The sequence below is a fragment of the Numenius arquata genome, chromosome 1, assembly GCF_964106895.1.
Source record: "Numenius arquata chromosome 1, bNumArq3.hap1.1, whole genome shotgun sequence".
Taxonomy (NCBI): Eukaryota; Metazoa; Chordata; class Aves; order Charadriiformes; family Scolopacidae; genus Numenius; species Numenius arquata.
In genome coordinates, this window is record NC_133576.1 from 12836006 (window position 1) to 12853169 (window position 17164).

At 43.0% G+C, this 17164-nt stretch overlaps 1 protein-coding gene across 1 annotated transcript in view; it reads left to right on the plus strand.

Moving 5' to 3' along the window:
• The window catches only part of CD58 (CD58 molecule), a 70400-nt gene that overhangs the window by 31005 nt on the left and 22231 nt on the right, over nucleotides 1-17164 (plus strand). The gene's annotated exons all lie outside the window — the stretch shown is intronic.

The window sequence follows — 17164 nt, forward strand, 5'->3', positions numbered from 1 at the left end:
TGCTTAGGTTTTTTATTGCAGCTCTGTCTTCTTTGGTCACAAAGAATGCAGAGTTTACTTATTTGTGTTTTTCGTGTAGTTTGTTGTTTTTTAAACCTACAAAGGACATGGTGGGAAAGTTCTAAATAAACAGACAAGTGGGCCTAGGGACTAACACGTGAAATGAGAAGACTGGTTATTACTCTCTATGGGGGAATAGTTGATCAACACTACAACTTACGGATATGAAATTCAGGCTGCAAAACCACAATGTTTCTCGAGTTGTTTCATATTCCATGAATTAGTTAGAACCTTTACAGAGTCATTGTTTCTGTATGCTGCATTTACTATGGGGGACATAACAGGCCTCCATTTATGTATCTCCAAAGATGTTTTGCCCTCTCAGTCTGTTTTCTATGGTATGTGTGCAGACCAGAACATCTGTGAGGTTGCACAGCTGCTTCTTGGACTACCTCAACGTGGAGAATATAAAAACTCAGATTCGTCCTGTCCCAAAGCTGTCTGTCATCCATCCAGACGAGAATACTGTTTCTGTAGAATTTTTCTAGAGTAGAGAAAGCCTATAGAATGCTAACTGGTTTCACTCTTTTTATTCAGTAGTTTTGCACTGTGATTCCCAAGAAGTATTAAAGATCGTAGGTTTGCAGCTGAGATCATTGACCTTTTGTTTATAGTGAAAAGTCTTACTGAGACATCTAAATCTAACAAAGAACACAAAAAAGGTCGAGCCCTTACCAAGAGAGCAATTACTACGCTCTAAATTTGGTTTCCAAAGCACCTGGTAGTATTGGAGAAAATCCTACTGAACACATCTGTAGAAAATCCGAAGTTCCTATCTGTGAAACAGGAAGGTTCCAGGCAGAATAGTTGAAGCTGTACCATAGTACTATATCTCAAAGTCTTTGGTCTTTGTGACAGCCAGGTGGTGGAGGTAGAAGTAATTTCCTCAACGTAGCAGATTCAGTGGCAGCACGGAGAAGTGAAATCAGTGGCCATCAATAATTGTGAATGTCTCAATTCCTAAGGGATATAGTTGAAGTGTATGACCAGCAGGTCATGAGATAATTCACTGGAGTTATGTAAGATTTTTCAGAAGTAAAACTGTAAGTAAGTATTTAATAAAACTTTCCTGTTGCTGGTGTGTCTGCAAAGCTTACACAGATTAAGATGATACTGAGAACCGTTGCTGAACTTTGAATCCAGTCTAATGAGGGCATTCAGCTTATCTGGGTGTCAGAGACTCACTGTAATTTACCATAGTTCAAGCTTTATTCTGACTCTAGGGAGCTCTGTCTTCCCTGTGCGTGGGTGAAAATTGTTCTTTGTAGACTATAATTTGTAAGATATGTGGCCACATTGGCTCAAACTACTATCACTAAAAGTGGAGGCTGTGCTCTTTGGACCACCTCTGATGTTCATCACGTTCCTGTTAGCCAGTTTAGCTACCTCATGTAGCAGGGAACTGACCCAGCAGAAAAATCTGGGTGGCCCTCTGCTGGACTAATAGGTTAAATCTGATCATAAAGGGCCTTGGTAAGCACTGGGCTGACATGCTGGAGGGGATGGGATGCTGGTCAGCAGCGAATTCAAAGGCTGAAGGAAGGGTGGGAGATGGGGAAAGGGATGGGGGGGTGTGTGCTGTTGCAGTGATAGAAGGACAGGCTGAGATGCAAGTGTGAAATGTGTAGTTTAACAGCCGTAGTTTAACTGAGAGTAAGCCTAGCAGTAGAGGGCATGATCTTGTTTCGCAGAGCTGAAGCCTTTGTCAGTGCTGACTGTTCTACAAAGAATGTAGCTAGTTAAAAAGTATCTGACAAATGGAACATCTGTGAAGAAATAAAGTTTTTGGAGGGATGTGAAATTAGGTCAGCTATAGCAAATAAACTTGAGTGAGGAAAGAAAGGAATGGATGGAAAAAATTGTTTTGCTGCTTGTGAAATGAGAAGGGTGACGTCATCGCAGTCTACAACTTCCTCAAGGGGGGCAGCGGAGGGGGAACTGTTGATCTCCTCTCTCTGGTGACCAGCGATAGGACACAAGGAAATGGAATGAAGCTGCATCATGGGAAGTTCAGACTGGACACTAGAAAAAGGCTCTTCACTGAGAGGGTGGTTGGTCACTAGAACAGGCTCCCCAGGGAAGTGGTCACAGCACCAAGCCTGTCAGAGTTCAAGGAGCATCTGGATGATGCTCTTGGTCATATGGTTTAGTTTTAGGTAGTCCTATGAGGAGCAGGGACTTGGACTCAATGATCCTTGGGGTTCCCTTCCAACTTGAGATATTCTATGAAAGGCTTTTGTTTCCAAATTTATTAACTGAGTCACCAGAAACTTCTTGGGTTTGTATCTGACTTAAATGTTTAAAAAGAAAATTTAAAAAGCTCTTAGAAAATGTGTACTATAAGACGGTGTGTATCAAAGCATTTTTGCTTGGTAAGAAATGAAGTTTGCAGATAGACTGAAAACAATTTTCCTTCCCTCAAAAGAAAAGGAAAAATGTTGTTTTGTGTGTTATATATCCCTTAGTTAAGTGGTGTAACTATGGGCATTTCATACTGGTTTCTCCTTTTTGTGTTGTAGATCAGTGGTCTCCAAACTTTTTTGATTGTACGCCCCATCAGTAAAATATTTTGAACATACACAATTTATGCATATTTATTTATAAATTATATACATGTGCTACCATACTCGAGTAGTAGTACATGATAAAACATGCACAAAAATAGAAATTAAAGAAGAATAAGTATTTTAGCTTTTTTATTTTATTAATGGTGTAAAAATATTTTCTTCCTGCACTGCAATGGCTTGCCTTGCACACACCCCACTTTGGAGACCACTGATGCAGATCATCCATTTAAAGATTCTCAAAATGCACAGGAATGTGGAAGCTAGTGGCACCTTACTGCTGCAGTTTTCTGTTCTGCCAGGTTTGATTCTTCTGTTGAATTACCAGCCAAGCAATCACATTCAGATGTTTGCTGAAGACAATGTTGAAACAAGGAAAAAAAAAAATGTGGATGAGTGGAAGGGTGGGAGGGAGTTAGCACTGAGTATAAGAAACCTAACTGTGATGCAGAGGAAGCTGCCGATGAAACTGTCACCAAACAAGGAAACAGATTTTACAGGGCCGTATAGCTGGAGGGGAAGCTGTGGTATCTTGTCATAACTGAGTCAGATCCTGTTAGTTGCCAAGGAGCAATACTGAAGACCAAATGAAGTAAGTCATTATTCCTGGCCTATGTGACGTGCTGCTCTGCAAGGGCTACTTACTTGGCTAAACTGTGCTCCTACGTCACGCTTAAAGGTTTAGCATCTGAAATAGTTATGTTGTTATGTTATATCAAGACATCAGATGTAGATGTACTTTCTTTGGTGCTGTTTGCACGCTGTGGGGAGACAATGTTTTCCATGTTCTGTGGGGAGTGTGAAACACGATGCTTTTCACCACAGCTATAAAATGAGAGGAGAACGCTACTTTCGTATTCAGGCCCTCTCACTGCACAGACACAAGCACATAGCAGCCCCTGCCTCCCTAGGCTGGCTTCTCAATCACGTTTGTTGGTCTTGTCATCAAGTGGCATAAGGCAGCCATAGTAGTAAACCTTCTTGGATTTTAAGGATATAAATCATAGAAATACTTCAGGCCTATCCAGGAACTTTATGAGAACCAGACTAGGGACATCTGTCTTTTTCTCATTGTCTATAGAGATGAGTGCCATGTGTCGTCATGTGCTGCTCTCCTAGACTGCCTCCTGGCATCTTGTCCTATGTTGGAGTGATGCTGAGCTAGATACTAGTGGAAGGGAGAGGTAGTGCTATCAAAATAGGAGCAAAGACTGAATGACACGGTGCCATGACACATCCAGTTGGTTCCCCTTATACTATTGCTCTCTGTGCATCAAGACGGAAACACCGGTGTAAGTGGGCCTTGTGTATGCTTTACTGGAAATCAGCCTAGGTTCGAGGTTGATGCATGTTGCATGCAGTGAATTTGGTTGGGCACAGAGTCTTCAACTTGCTGGATTCTAACTTCCTGCACTATAATGTTCCTTTGCTTTCAGTTTCATTGCTTGTCAAATAAGAACTCTATTTGCAGTCCTCAAAAGAGAAAACTCCAAAAGCACCTGGCATTACTGTGTGAAAGAAATAGCAGCAGCATCACATGCATGTGTGGTGCACAGCTGATACTAAGATTATAGACCTGAATCTTTGCATAAATGTGGTGTCTTAAGTGCCTAGTTATGTGATCCAAGGTCACGGACTCAGAACAGTCTCACAGGTTACCAGCTGCTTAGCAGGAGGCTGGAAATAAGTGCTAAATGTTCTTAACCTGCTCTAGTTGCAGAGGAACATGTCTAACCATAAATAGATAATTTGGGTAAAATGGCTAGCGGCTATTGGATACCACAGATCACGTAGCTGCTGTAATTGGATTGTTTTGGATCATGTGACAATGTCTTAATTCATCTTCACACTTCATTAGTATTTAAATCCTGCAGTATTCTTATATAACTAGTTCCATTTGTAGAAGAGAAGACATAATAATTTACCCATGTGCTTTTCTTTTTCTTTTTGCTTCAGATGTTAAATCATAAGCAAAGAAGTGCTTTGTGAACCAAACAACAATGGAAGAGAAGCGGTAGAATTCAACGGTGAAGGAACTGCTATCTTTTCTCTTGGAGGTTTTCCACGAGCACTGGAGTTATCTGTAAAGATGAAGACTAGCCGAACTGTTTCCGGTGCCTACTTTTCTTTCTCAGAAGAGACAGCCTCCTTTTCTAGTGTTACTGCATGAAGATAAGTAGGCCAAATCATGCAGAAAACCTTTTCTATTGTTTTGTATCCAGTTTTAACAAACAGCGCTCTACTAACACAAAATGTAAGAGCTAAGGACTTTTTTTATAATTGGTATTTAGAGTTAAAAAAGCCATATCCATTTGCATGAATGAGGATAAATCGAAAACTAATCAGCTTTCTATGGAATTTTGGATCAGTACTTTTTTACAGTCAGAAGAAGGATGGTGCATCTTTCAGCAGTTCCAGATGGATGGAAGTTCGCATTTGCTAGTCTCAGTTCTCCAGCAGGAACTCAGTGCAACAGACAAATATTCTCCCAGATAGCTATCTCCTGGAGTTGGCAGAGGACTGGCAGACTGATCATCTCCTGATGGTGGTTGACTTTGTGATAAAGCTACAGTTCAGTTTGCTGTTGCATTGGAACAAAGGTGCTACTATTAGCAGTGGTTGGTTATTTTTTCTAGAACTTATGATATTTTTTGCACTTTTAGGGGTTTTTTTTATGTTTTAGCTCTGCTTCACGTTATTGTAAGAGAATGTCAAGCTACTCTTTTCTAAAGAATAATATATTTTTAGGTTGCTTGTAACTGGAAACAAAACTTGAAAACATAAATACACTGAAGCTCAAAAAGAATCAGAAAAAAAAAAAGAATACCATGTATTAATTTTTTCAGAACATCAAACTACGGAGTGTGTTTTGTGATTTCTGCATGCTGGTTGTTTATGAAAGCTGAAAGCCGTTTCAGTTGATTTTGAACTTGGTATGTGTGAAGAATCATGAAGGTTTCACAACAATAATCAGAGATCAGAAACTCCCCCTTCATCTTCCCTCTTGTTTCAACTTATGCCCATTACCTCTTGTTCCCTGACCAGGCACTACTATGAAGAACGTGTCTCCATCTTCTTGATGATCAGTTTGTAAGTACAGGAAGGTTGCTATTACATACTCTCCTAAAGTCTACTCTTCTTCAGGCTTGAACAAGTACAGTGCTTCCAGCTTCTCCTCACAGGATAAGTGCTCTGACCATCTTGGTAGCCCTCCACTGAACGTGCTCTAATTTTATTGACGTCTGTCTTCTTGAAGGGGTCCAAAACTGGATGCAGTATTCTAAATGCACTCTAATGTGTGCTGACTAGAGGGGCATAATCACTACCCTCAATTTACTGGTTAAGTTCCTGTTAATACAGTCCGGGATGCTCTTGGCCACCTTTGCTGCCAGGGGACAGTGCTGGCTCATGTTCAGCTTGCTGCTTACTGAGATCCCCCTGTTTCTTTTCAGCAGAACTGCTCCCCTGCCAGCCAGACCCTAGCTTGTATCGTTGCAAGTGGTTCCTCTTTCCCAGAGCTTTACATTTGTCCTTTCTTAATTTTAACCTGACTAGGTCTCTCTGACAGCCCAGCCCTTCAGCATGTTGTCTGATTCTCCTCAGTTTGGTATCATCTACAAACTTGACAAGACTGCACTTTATCTCCTTGTCAAGGCCACTAATTGGAAATGTTAAATGTGGTGAGTTCCTGCATAGACCCTTGTAGTATTCCACTTTGTCTCAGCCATCCAGGTAGAGTATGACCTGTTATCCACTACCATCTAAGCCAAATCATCCAACCAGTTCTTTACCTATGTATAGAATCATAGAATGGTTTGGGTTGGAAGGGACCTTTAAAGAGTACCTAGTCCAACCCCTCTGCCATGGGCAAGGACATCTTTCACTAGATCAGATTTCTCAACACCCTGTCCAGCCTGACTTTGAACAGTCCCAATAACGGGGCATCCACAACTTCTCTGGGCAACATAATCCCATGTCTCACCACCCTCGTGGTAGAAAATGTCGTCCTTATGTCCAACCTAAATCTACCCTCGTTCAGTTTAAAACCGTTGCCCCTTGTCCTGTCACTACAGGCCTTAGTAAAAAGTCTTTATCTTTCTTATAAGCCCCCTTTATGTATTGAAAGGTCACAATAAGGTCTCCCCAAAGCCACTTTTTCTCCAGGCTGAACAACCCCAACTCTCTTGGCCTTTATTCATAGAAGAGATGTTCCATCCCTCTGATCATCTTCATGGTTCTTCTCTGGATCCACTCTAACAGGTTCATGTCTGTGTTTTGCTGGTGACAATACTCCACAGGCTCACAGCCTGTCACCTGCTCTGTATCAGAGCTCCATACACTCAGGACACTCTTTCACAGAGAGGGCAGCCTCTCTTCTCCTCCATCCATTACTTTCCTGTAGAGCTTCTGCCCATCCACTGCAGTGCTCCAGTTGTACAAGCTGGCTCGCCATGTCTCAGTTATTCCAACAATGTTGTAGTTCTGTGAACTCACGGAGAACTATAATTCTCCCTATTTGATTTCCATGCTGCATGTATTTGTGCATATACCTTCATGCCTCCTCCGGCCATTTTTTTTTTTTTTATTGCTTCTGAGGTCTCTTTTGTTCCCTTTAATTTGGACCCCTGTTCACTACTACTTAACTGTGGGTTGTGATCTCCCTTCCCATCATTCCTTCTTCAGAGCTTTCCTCATGAGGTTGGTGAGCCTGTTGGTGAAGATTTCACATTAGGCAGCTCCATAGGACATTTAAACTACTCCTGTGTGCTTTTTCTGGTAATGAAACCTAACTAGCAGTTACTAACAGTATGAGAAGGGTTACAGGTAGCTTATGCCCCTGCTCTGTCCTGTTGTAGAAAGTACAGACCCTACAGCAAACTTCAGATCTTTCTTTATTGTTACACATACCATTTAGATATTTACTTCCACTCAGACAGTTTCTTCTGCTCTTTGCAGCTGCACTGCAGGAGTGTTCAACAGGACCTTTTGTTAGACCATCTTACCTCTACAGCTGTCTGTAAATACTTGCTGATAATTTATTTAAAAAAATTTAAGATTTAAAAGACTTTGCAATATCTTTTTGTAATATGCACTTACACTTTTAATTTAGCCTTAAAAATCAGTAACTCATCCCCAAAATAATTTTTAACCCAAAGTGATTTATTTTTTTAATATATATATATATATATATATTTTTAAGTCACAGCTCCTGAGCCAAGTGTCCTTCTCCATTGCGGCTTCAACAGGTTTATCAGGATGATGCTGTCTACTTCTCAGAAACTTTTTAACAAGTTTCCACATAAAGATGTCCTTTGTCATGTTTATTGTGGTAAGGGCAAACCTGTACCTTGTTTTCCTGCTTGGACAAAGACTCACTTTCTGATATTAATAGGAGAAATAATGGTCCAAAAATGATTATTTGGAGGAGCTGGCTGAAATTGCTCCCAGAAACTATACCAGTTCATCTAATACACTGCATTCAGCCTGTGCAATTTAATACTAAACAGCATGCAAAAGTCTTGCACAGGTTGTGATTTTGAAAATTCCTTGAATCCTGGTATCAGCAACTTTGTTTCTAAAGCAAAAAGCAACAGCCCTCAAAAATAGTAAGCAGTTGTGGTTAATCATCCACAGTTGCTGGAAGACTTCAGCATTATTTGTGGAATTTTTTAGCTTTATCAGAAGTAGAAAATAGCACTTTGTGGCAGGCCGACATAAGATCAAGAACTACAGGCTCTACAGCGTTTCACTGCCTGCTTTCACCCACTCACTTTGCACTGGTAGAAGTATAGACTTCGCAGCTTTCAAAGCAAGAGTGAAGCTCAGGGCTTTTTTTATTGGCATTGTCGTTTCTTTGTTTTTTATGATGGGTGGATACTTTTTTTCCATAGGGATGTGAAGCCAGAGGTTTGGGAAAATAAATTGAACCTTCCTTCCTGCCAGTTTTGGTGACAGGATTTGCAGTGCCATTCCCCATATCTCTCTCTCCAAATGTCTCTTGCACAGTAACTAAAGAAGAATAAACTTTTTCTTTCTATAAAAATTTTGTGTCCAGTCTTATCTTGCACTGAATGCAAAAATAGGCAGTTATTAATAGCAGAGAGCAGAAGCTCACTCGAGATGGAAAGAGTTACTTCTGGCTTGCGTACGACTTGAGTCCAGGAAATGCTGACTGTATTACAGGCAGTGAGCCTGCCCTCTGCCACCCCGGTGTCCCAGCTCATGCTGATGTCAAGACCTGATTGTGGCTAATAACAGAAACTCACAGTGAGTAGAAGCTTCAGCTAAGAATTTGTGCTCACAAGACACATCCCAATTGATTCCTTGGTCCTGACTCTCCTTTTCTTTGTAGTAGCTTTAACCTACCGAAGCAGTGCCTGCAGGAGATGTTGCTCCTCATTTATCACAGAATAAATGAGATCAGAGCACGAGTGCTGGTGTATAACTGTTTTTATGGATTTTGGGCATCAAAGTCAAACCACAGTTGTCAAGGCAGTGTTGTGTTGTACTGACATGCACAGGCTAGTTTTTGGTTGTTTGCAAACACCCTGTCCTGGATCTAGCTGTGCTGGTTGAAAAGTTACGCTTTCTTCGCTTTATCTTTGTCTGTGCAACTGTTGGGAACAATCTCTAATAGATTACAGTGTGAAAGCAGTCGTGTGAGCTGAAAGCCTTCATTGTTGCCCAAGAGCCAACTTCATATGAAGCTCCACAGGCAGAGTTGTGAGGACTGGCTTCCAGGAGCAGGATTGCAGCAAAAGCTAGGGACAGCAGGAACACTAACAGGCAGCATGGTTGTCTTTTGAGCAGACTTATAGCTATGCCTTAAAACCAGGGGCTGATAACACCTAGCGGACTGCAAGGAGGTGGCACGCTGCTGCTGGAATACAATCCTCTTCAAGCAGTAGCAGGTTGATTTACTAGCACCCAAAGCAGCAAAGAGGAGGTAAGCTTGTGTGCTCCCACTGTCTCTGTGTGCAGTTTGAACTGTGGTGTAAGTAAAAGGACATGGAACATTTCTGTGGACCCTAATGAGCATGTGAACAAAATTCTGAGGAGCTTTGCCTTAGGGTTGACCTCAAGGGGACTTTCGTTCTTAAAAGGTTGTGAGTAGAGTTGACCATAGGGCACCATGTGGGTCACTGTGGCTTAACTAGTGCAGTCATGGGAGAAATCGGTGCATCCTATGCCCAAGGACATACCTAAGTTTCTACTTTGTCAAGTTTTATATGACTCAAATATAAAACATGGATATAATGCAGCTTCTGCCTCATCCCTGTTGGATATCTGAGGACGGGCTTATGAGTTCCAAAATGTCTCAATTTTTTCTAGTAGTTAGAGAGGCAAACCGTGTCTCTCTACTTAGAAAAAGTCATTCTTAGCCTTACAAATCTCAAGTTTCTTTCACATTTAGATTGTGTTTTCCTCTCCAATCATATCCAGTTGAGTTTGTTTGCCATTCCTCTTCACTGGGCAATTCAGTGCTCTTCGAGTATGTATTTTTGATCCTTGTTTAGTTCCTTGTTTGGGAGAGAAGGGAAAAGAGTGGAGAGTTGGACTGGGAAGATGGAATAGAGGGGAACGGAGAGAGGAATGGTAGGTGGAGGTAAGTGCAAATATGGTCCAGAAATTCTGTCTCCAGTACTGCAAAAGAGACTGTTTTTTGGGGCTGCAAGGGTAAATTCGTCCCAGAATCATCTCTTGAAATGCTTGCTTTATGCTGCAATAGGTGTGTCTTGCAACCCTGGCAACAGAGAAGCCGTGCCTTTCCATTGATGTCAGCATTTCCCTGCCTAGTTCTGGTTGAGAAGTACACATTCAGAGGTTTCACTTCCAGTTGCGAGTTCTCAGTTTTAAGTGAATGTTAAGATAACCTAAATAACTAATTTAACTAAACTAATCAAGGAAAGTCTTTGGGGGTAATAGTCTGTCACTCAAGATAGAGGACTGTCCCAGGGAGAAAACATTTGAAAGAGAGGTGAGAAGCTTTAGGGGCCAGGGTGGCAGCCTGATGCTCTGTGTGTCCCCATGGTGTTGCCCTGCCGTGGCAGGACTTACCCCAGGGCAGAACCCAGCAGCATGTGGGGTTTTTCCTAGTTACCTCTGCTGAGGGAAGAGGGAGGGTTTCTAGGGCAGGCCATTGATCTGGGTGGAGAGAAAATGGCTCCTGAAGATGAATCCCTTATGGATTAACTCTTTTGCGTTAAGAGCTGTAGGAGGCAGGTTGCTGCCCACTTACTCAGACAAAGGACGTTTGGCGAGTGTGGGGGTGGATTACTCTGTGGGATGGTTTGTTGCAGATGTTTTCAAGGGCCAATAATTTTTTGTCTACCATAATCATACCGTACCATACTGTACTGTATCACAGCACACCATACCATACCCTTTCTTTCACTAGACAAGTGACAACAAGGATTTCCCTGTACAGCTGCTGACTCGTGGATGTAAGTATTAGTTAATGAATTTTCAGTCCCTGCCTGAGTGCAGTGTTCAATGCTGACGATGTACAATTACATACCAGTGATATGACGGTTCAAACCATTTGATAAAACAGCCTGCCCTCTCTTTATTTAAAGTTCAATAAATGCTAAATCTTGACATTGGTTGGAGGTCCAGACAAAAGACCAGAATAAATTTGAGTTGTTTCATGCCTGAAACTGATGCGTGACTGGCTCTGAAGTCTAGAGGAATTAGAAATTGGTAAAGATATGTGATGTTTTTTATTATCTTTAGAACATCAGAAAGAAGGGCCTGGACCCATGGGAGAAATGATCTTAGCAGCAGCATCATGATTTAGGGTAATACAAGGCCAGCAGGCAAGATGGGCCAAAGTTTGGATTTGAAAAGAAACTGGCTGTGAGACTTTAAGGTTGAAGGCCTTTATGGCTGAGGGCCAGCCCATGGGGGTGGGGGACTTGTTCTTTGTAAAAATACGTTGTGACCCATGGATGCTGTGGGTCACGTTTCCCATTACACGTAGACTGCTGGTGTCTTGTGCTTGTGTGCCGGGCTCTGGGGACCCTTCTACTTCCCATCTCTACCGCTTTTCTTTTCCCCGTCAACAGTGGGAGGACAAAAATTTTACCAGGGCAGCAGAATTTCCCACTGAGGGGTGAGGTGAGTTCCATGCAGAGTTTTGTTGCTCAATGTCCTTGCACAGTTGCTGAATGACATCTGCTCTGAGGCATGCCAGCGTCCAGAGAAAAGTTTTGCTGTCTTCCAATGGGTGGGGACCGGGGTTGGTTCTTGAGGCCAATCTAGCAGGGAAAAAGGTCACGGGAAATAATACCTAATGTGGGACCTCTGTTATATGATCCTGAAATATGTCAGTGCCAGACTATTTACTGTTCTTTGGTTCCGTCATCGTGGCTCTGAATAATGAGTTTTGCTCAACAGCACCGGTTAAATATGAAAGTTCTCTGGTTCAACTCCGCAGTGTATCAACCAAAACCCACACGCATTTTGTAATCGCTATGGTACCACAGTGCTAACAAGTATGTGGTGAATCGAAACATTGCAATCATAATTAATATGCTCTATATTAATAATTATTTATTATCTGGTGTTTTTTTGATTCTCTATTTCTGGAGCCAAATAAATTAGGACAAGTTCATTGCAGCAGCGAAATCAAACACTGAAAGATTAGAGCATACTGAATTCAAGAATTTCTGCACAATCTTCCCTTATTCCCTCTGTCCTTAATGCATTCTAAAAATAGACTGGTATTTTCAGCAGATTCCTGTGGCTGGTGGTAAATGGATCCTGCTTCAAAATTTCATTTGATTTTTCGCATTAACTTTGTGTAGCCCCCTGGCTTCCTCTTTTAGGCACAATCCAAGATACACTTTAGAGTGATTCACTTTCTTTGAGATGTTTTTGAGTTATATTGTTCACACCACAGCATCTGACCATTTCGCAAACAAATTTTCTACCCTCAAAGACAGATGGTTGTACAGTCGCTCCCCTTTTTACAGATGGGCAAACTTGACATACAGTGTATGAAATTATGACCGAGTCTGTCAGATGTGTTCACTGATTTGGGAGCATACATGACTAAGTCTTGGGTGGTCTGGAGGCCTTTCTATGGTTAAGGTGGAGTTCCATTCACCTCCAGTTGCAGCTACAAGCTACTAGCAAGATCTTTTGTTGCGCACCTGGGGAAACAGGGAATGCACAAACAGCTTTAGCATGGCAATCCATGTATGAATCCTGTTTGCGTGAAACTCCGTGTGTTTAGGCAGCAGAGAAAATGGGGTTCCCTGTGCTCTTGTCCTCCCCTTCTGCTGGAAAGAGAAACGGTACATTCAGGAGAGAAGCTGTTTATAAATGAGCTGTACAAGCTGCTGCTTTGACTTGTTAAAGGCCAGTGATGTCTGGAGATCCTGTGCTTCATCTCTGTACAAATGTTTGTGTTCTGTATACATCCATGAATGTACGTGCATCGCTGTATTGTGCACTGCTCGTACAGGGGTGAGAAGTATCCTGAAGAGGTACATCATTAGCCTCTTAGTGTGCTGGAGCTTTTAGAGTAGAAAGGGTTTAAGTTACTACAGTATTTAGCTACTACAGCTACTAGATCAGTGCTTGTGTGGAGTCCATTTTCCCCAGCCATAGTGGTCTCCACTCAACTGTGGGGGAGTGGGTTTGGGAAAGGGGTTGATTTCTACTACTGAAACCGTAGGATGGTTAAAATCTGTGTGGCTGCTGGCCCAACACAGAAATTTGGCCAATGTCTACCTTCAATATGTATTCAACTGAATGTTTTGGTGTATGTAGAGCATGGGGGAGTTCAATCAGCAGTACAGATAACATCCAGTCCTTCAGAAAGGCATTTAACGGCCTTACGTTGTTTTTGTCTGTCTGCCCACCTCCCACCTACATCTGCCCTGTTTGTGCTGATGATGTAAAATGTCAGCCTGACAGTTCAAGTCCGGCAAAATAGCAAACAAATATGAATAACAGGAAGTCTGTAGTTGAGGCTGCATAACATGGCACCACCTGCCATCAGTGAGGAAACATGGGTCTGTGAGTGTCCAAGAAAGAGTTTGCTGTACAGTTTCAGCCCCTGGAAGACCCATGAAGATGGACGCATCCTAGTCTTACCCATTTTAAACTCCGGCCTCAGAAACGGGGTGCGTAGGGGGTAGTGTGTGTATGGATAGGTGTGTGTTGTTACCTAGAAGAGCTGCAGGCTCAGGGGGACGTAGTCCCAATCTTCTGGTAGAACTCTATTTTCTTTCATACTGTAAATTCTGGAACTATGTGATAAACTGCCTATTTTCTTTTGTTCATATCTAAATTGTCTCCAGATCCTCGGGCTGAGGACAAAGTCCAGTATTATACATTGTTATATACCTGCGGAAGTGGCATAGGAGTGCTGCATTATATCTCTGAAGGTTATTTCTTTGGGATTTAATCTTTTTTTATATTCATCATTTTGTGAGCATCCAGGACGCTACCTCTGTGATGAGAACTGTTTCACCCATAGCACCATTTCTCTCTTCCAGCACATCATAAGGACAGTAAGAGGACAGCAGTTTTGGCACCCAGTTTGCATAGCAGTGGTATTATTGGCATTTTGAGCAGTTTTCTATGTGTAAAAGGCATGTAAACTGTCAGATCTTTCAAAAGCTCTCAGTGATTTGAAGTGCCTTACATTTTTAGCATCCAGCATTAGACGAGTTAAGGAGCTTGCTGCGATAACACTGTCCAGAATCTGAACTTTCACAGGGAGTGGCATTATTGAAACTGCATCAGATATGCCAAAGTAATAAAGTAATCTATTCCCTTGGGGTTGGCTTAAAAATCACAAAACCTTATTGAGAAATGGCATGGGGCTGGAGGTCCAATAGAAATAAATACCAGACTGATTCACAAAACTGGGACATCTTTGTTTGCAGCGGGTGGGAACTTGGAGGCCAGCTTTCTGGCAGAAACACGGTGGAGCTGGACACGCAGCTCTTCACTAGAAACGTTTTCCTGAACTTGACTGCAAGTTCACCCTCTGTGGAAACGTTTCCAAGTGCTTCTGATATGACCGGCCAGCAGGCACCGCTCTAGCATCAGCAATTGCTGGGCTGCTGTGGGGAAGAGCTCCTCGCAATCCCTTCCTGCTCCCTTTTACAAGGGGAATGGGGTGGCTGTAGTTCAAGGCACCGGTTTGGCCTGAAAAGCTCGGGCATGGCCTGAGGGGACTGTGGGCTGGGCAGTGAGTGTATTTACCCGCTTCCTGACACAGGGAAGGGGTTTCCACAAGATTTGTGCTTGGTTACTGCAGGTGGTTCTTGGGCTTCTCCCAGGTTTCAGTACACCTAGGTGTAGCAATGATCTGGCAGGTAGTTGTTGAGGAAGGAGGTAATTTCAACAGCTTATTATTAATGCTCTGTTCTTGGAGATTTCTGGAGGAGCTACCTGAGTGGATGTTCAAAGAACTGAGAAAATAGATTTCCTAAGGGAAGACTTTTGCTTACTGAATTGGGTTGCAGCCCTCAGAGTGCCTAGTGACGTGCAACCAGGTGCCCTTGTGCAAACACAGTCTGTGTACCCCTCAGCCACATCCAGACACGACCTGTTCTAGTGCGCCTCTTTCAATACAGCTGCAACCCCCCTGCCCTTCCCTCCACTTTCTGGTCATACAGGTTTCCATCCCAGACTGTTAAAGCAGCGCAAAGCCTGCATATTTCAGACTAGCTGTAATTAAATCTCCCAGCCACAGAAGTAGTTTAAACAGGTACAGCTGGAGCTGACTGAAATTTTTCTTTACTGCCTTCTGGGCTTAGACCAGAACAGTGTCCTGCTGCCTCCCTGGAACAGGTAGGGGAGGGAGCTGCAGGAGGAGGGCAGAGAAAGACTGTAAAAGGGACGGCTTTGTCAGCTAGAAACCAATTGAGTGACCTTTCTGCTCTCTGGACTGAAGTGGGACAATTTCCTCTGTGGGCTGACATTTGCTCCAGCTCTGTCCTTCTGCCGCTTTCTTCACCTCCGCTTCACTCTAATTGCCTTTTGTATTGTTGGTTTACCCCACCCAAACCCATGCTCCTTCCCTTCAGCATCTCCTCTCCAGGGATTCCTCTGCATGAACCCGGCCAAAACAGGAGCCATAAAAAGGACAGCCATTGCTCTGCTTTTGTTGCCCAGTCCTTCCTGTTCCTGTAGGTTGGGTCTGTCTTACTTGAGAGACCACTTACGGCTTCTGTTTGAGAAAAAGAAAAAGGTATGAGGATCCTTCTCTTTTTTCCTTTTCTTCTTCCCATGCAGAGCTCCTGGGGTACTCAGGGTTTGGCCTCTGTGGGTTCTCACACCTTGGCTGGAGCTGCAGGAGGGTCAACTCTTACACGGCACATCATTTCTTACTGATACTTTGTGCGTTTTTGTGTTAGCGTGTTTATGCAGTTGCTGCTTGCAAACAGCACTCTCCCCTGCCCCTTTCTTGCTCTCTTGTCTTTCATTTGTTCCTGGTTTTGTCATGATCTAGACTAGACAGACTGGAGACTTTTAGGCTCCTAAAGACCTGTATTTCTAATATAAGAAAACAAGTGGAAAAACACTTAATCTTTTTCCCTTGGACTGAAATCCTACAGGCACCTTAATCTATTACAAAGGCACATAAAGGGCATAAGCAGCATTTCTTTTCCTTTGATGGTCATCTTTGGGGTGAGGCGGGAGTGGGGCGTGGAGGAAAGACAATTCAGTTGATAAAACAAGAAACTAAGAGGTAGGATTCCTGATTTCTGCTCTCAGAAATCTTCTGCCAGTTGTTGGCTGTCTCAGTCGGAGCTTGTCACTTAAATTTCGTGTCAAAGTTTACCTAACAGTTAAAGAGTAGCTGTTGCTACATTTTCTCAGGCTCTTGCCTGCAGGGGGTGATTATGGAAAAGGTAACATTTCCCTTAACGGCTGAGCTGCAGTCGATTTAATTTGCAATTGTTACGAAATGGTAGGTATTGTTTTACCTTCCTTCTTCCCCAGGCTGGGGGAATGGCACAGCGAGTTCCAGAGATAAATAGCGAGCCAAATAATTATAAATCTGGCTCCTAGGGGTGGCTTGAGGATTAATGGCTTTTTGTACAGCACTTGGAGATCCTTAGCTGAAATGTGCTGTTAACTCCGGGGCACCAGGGACTGGAGGTGATGGGTACCCCTGGGCTCTAGCAGAGGTCAAGACTGGGAGGATATCAGATCTTTTGAAACAGAGACGCAGCTGCAGGGACGTGGATGTAGGATGGGAAGGTGGGAGGGGGAGCCTGTCTCTTCAGGCTCGTTGTCTTTTGAACAGATGTGGCCCCATGGAAGAGAGACCTGAGGAAAAATACATCCAGTGAATGCTTCTCTAGCCACCTTTCCATCAACCAGCAGTGTCCCAGCTGGGAAGAAAAAGTCAGTGCTCAGCTGCCATGGATGTAAGAAGAAAACAGCTTGAATTGCCTCTGGTGCCTTGGTCTTTTTCCCTCAGGAACCCATGGGTGACCTCCATAGGTTGCATTAAGCCAGAGCACTGCATTTCAAGTGTTTTGGTGCTAATACGGCCACGACTCATCTAG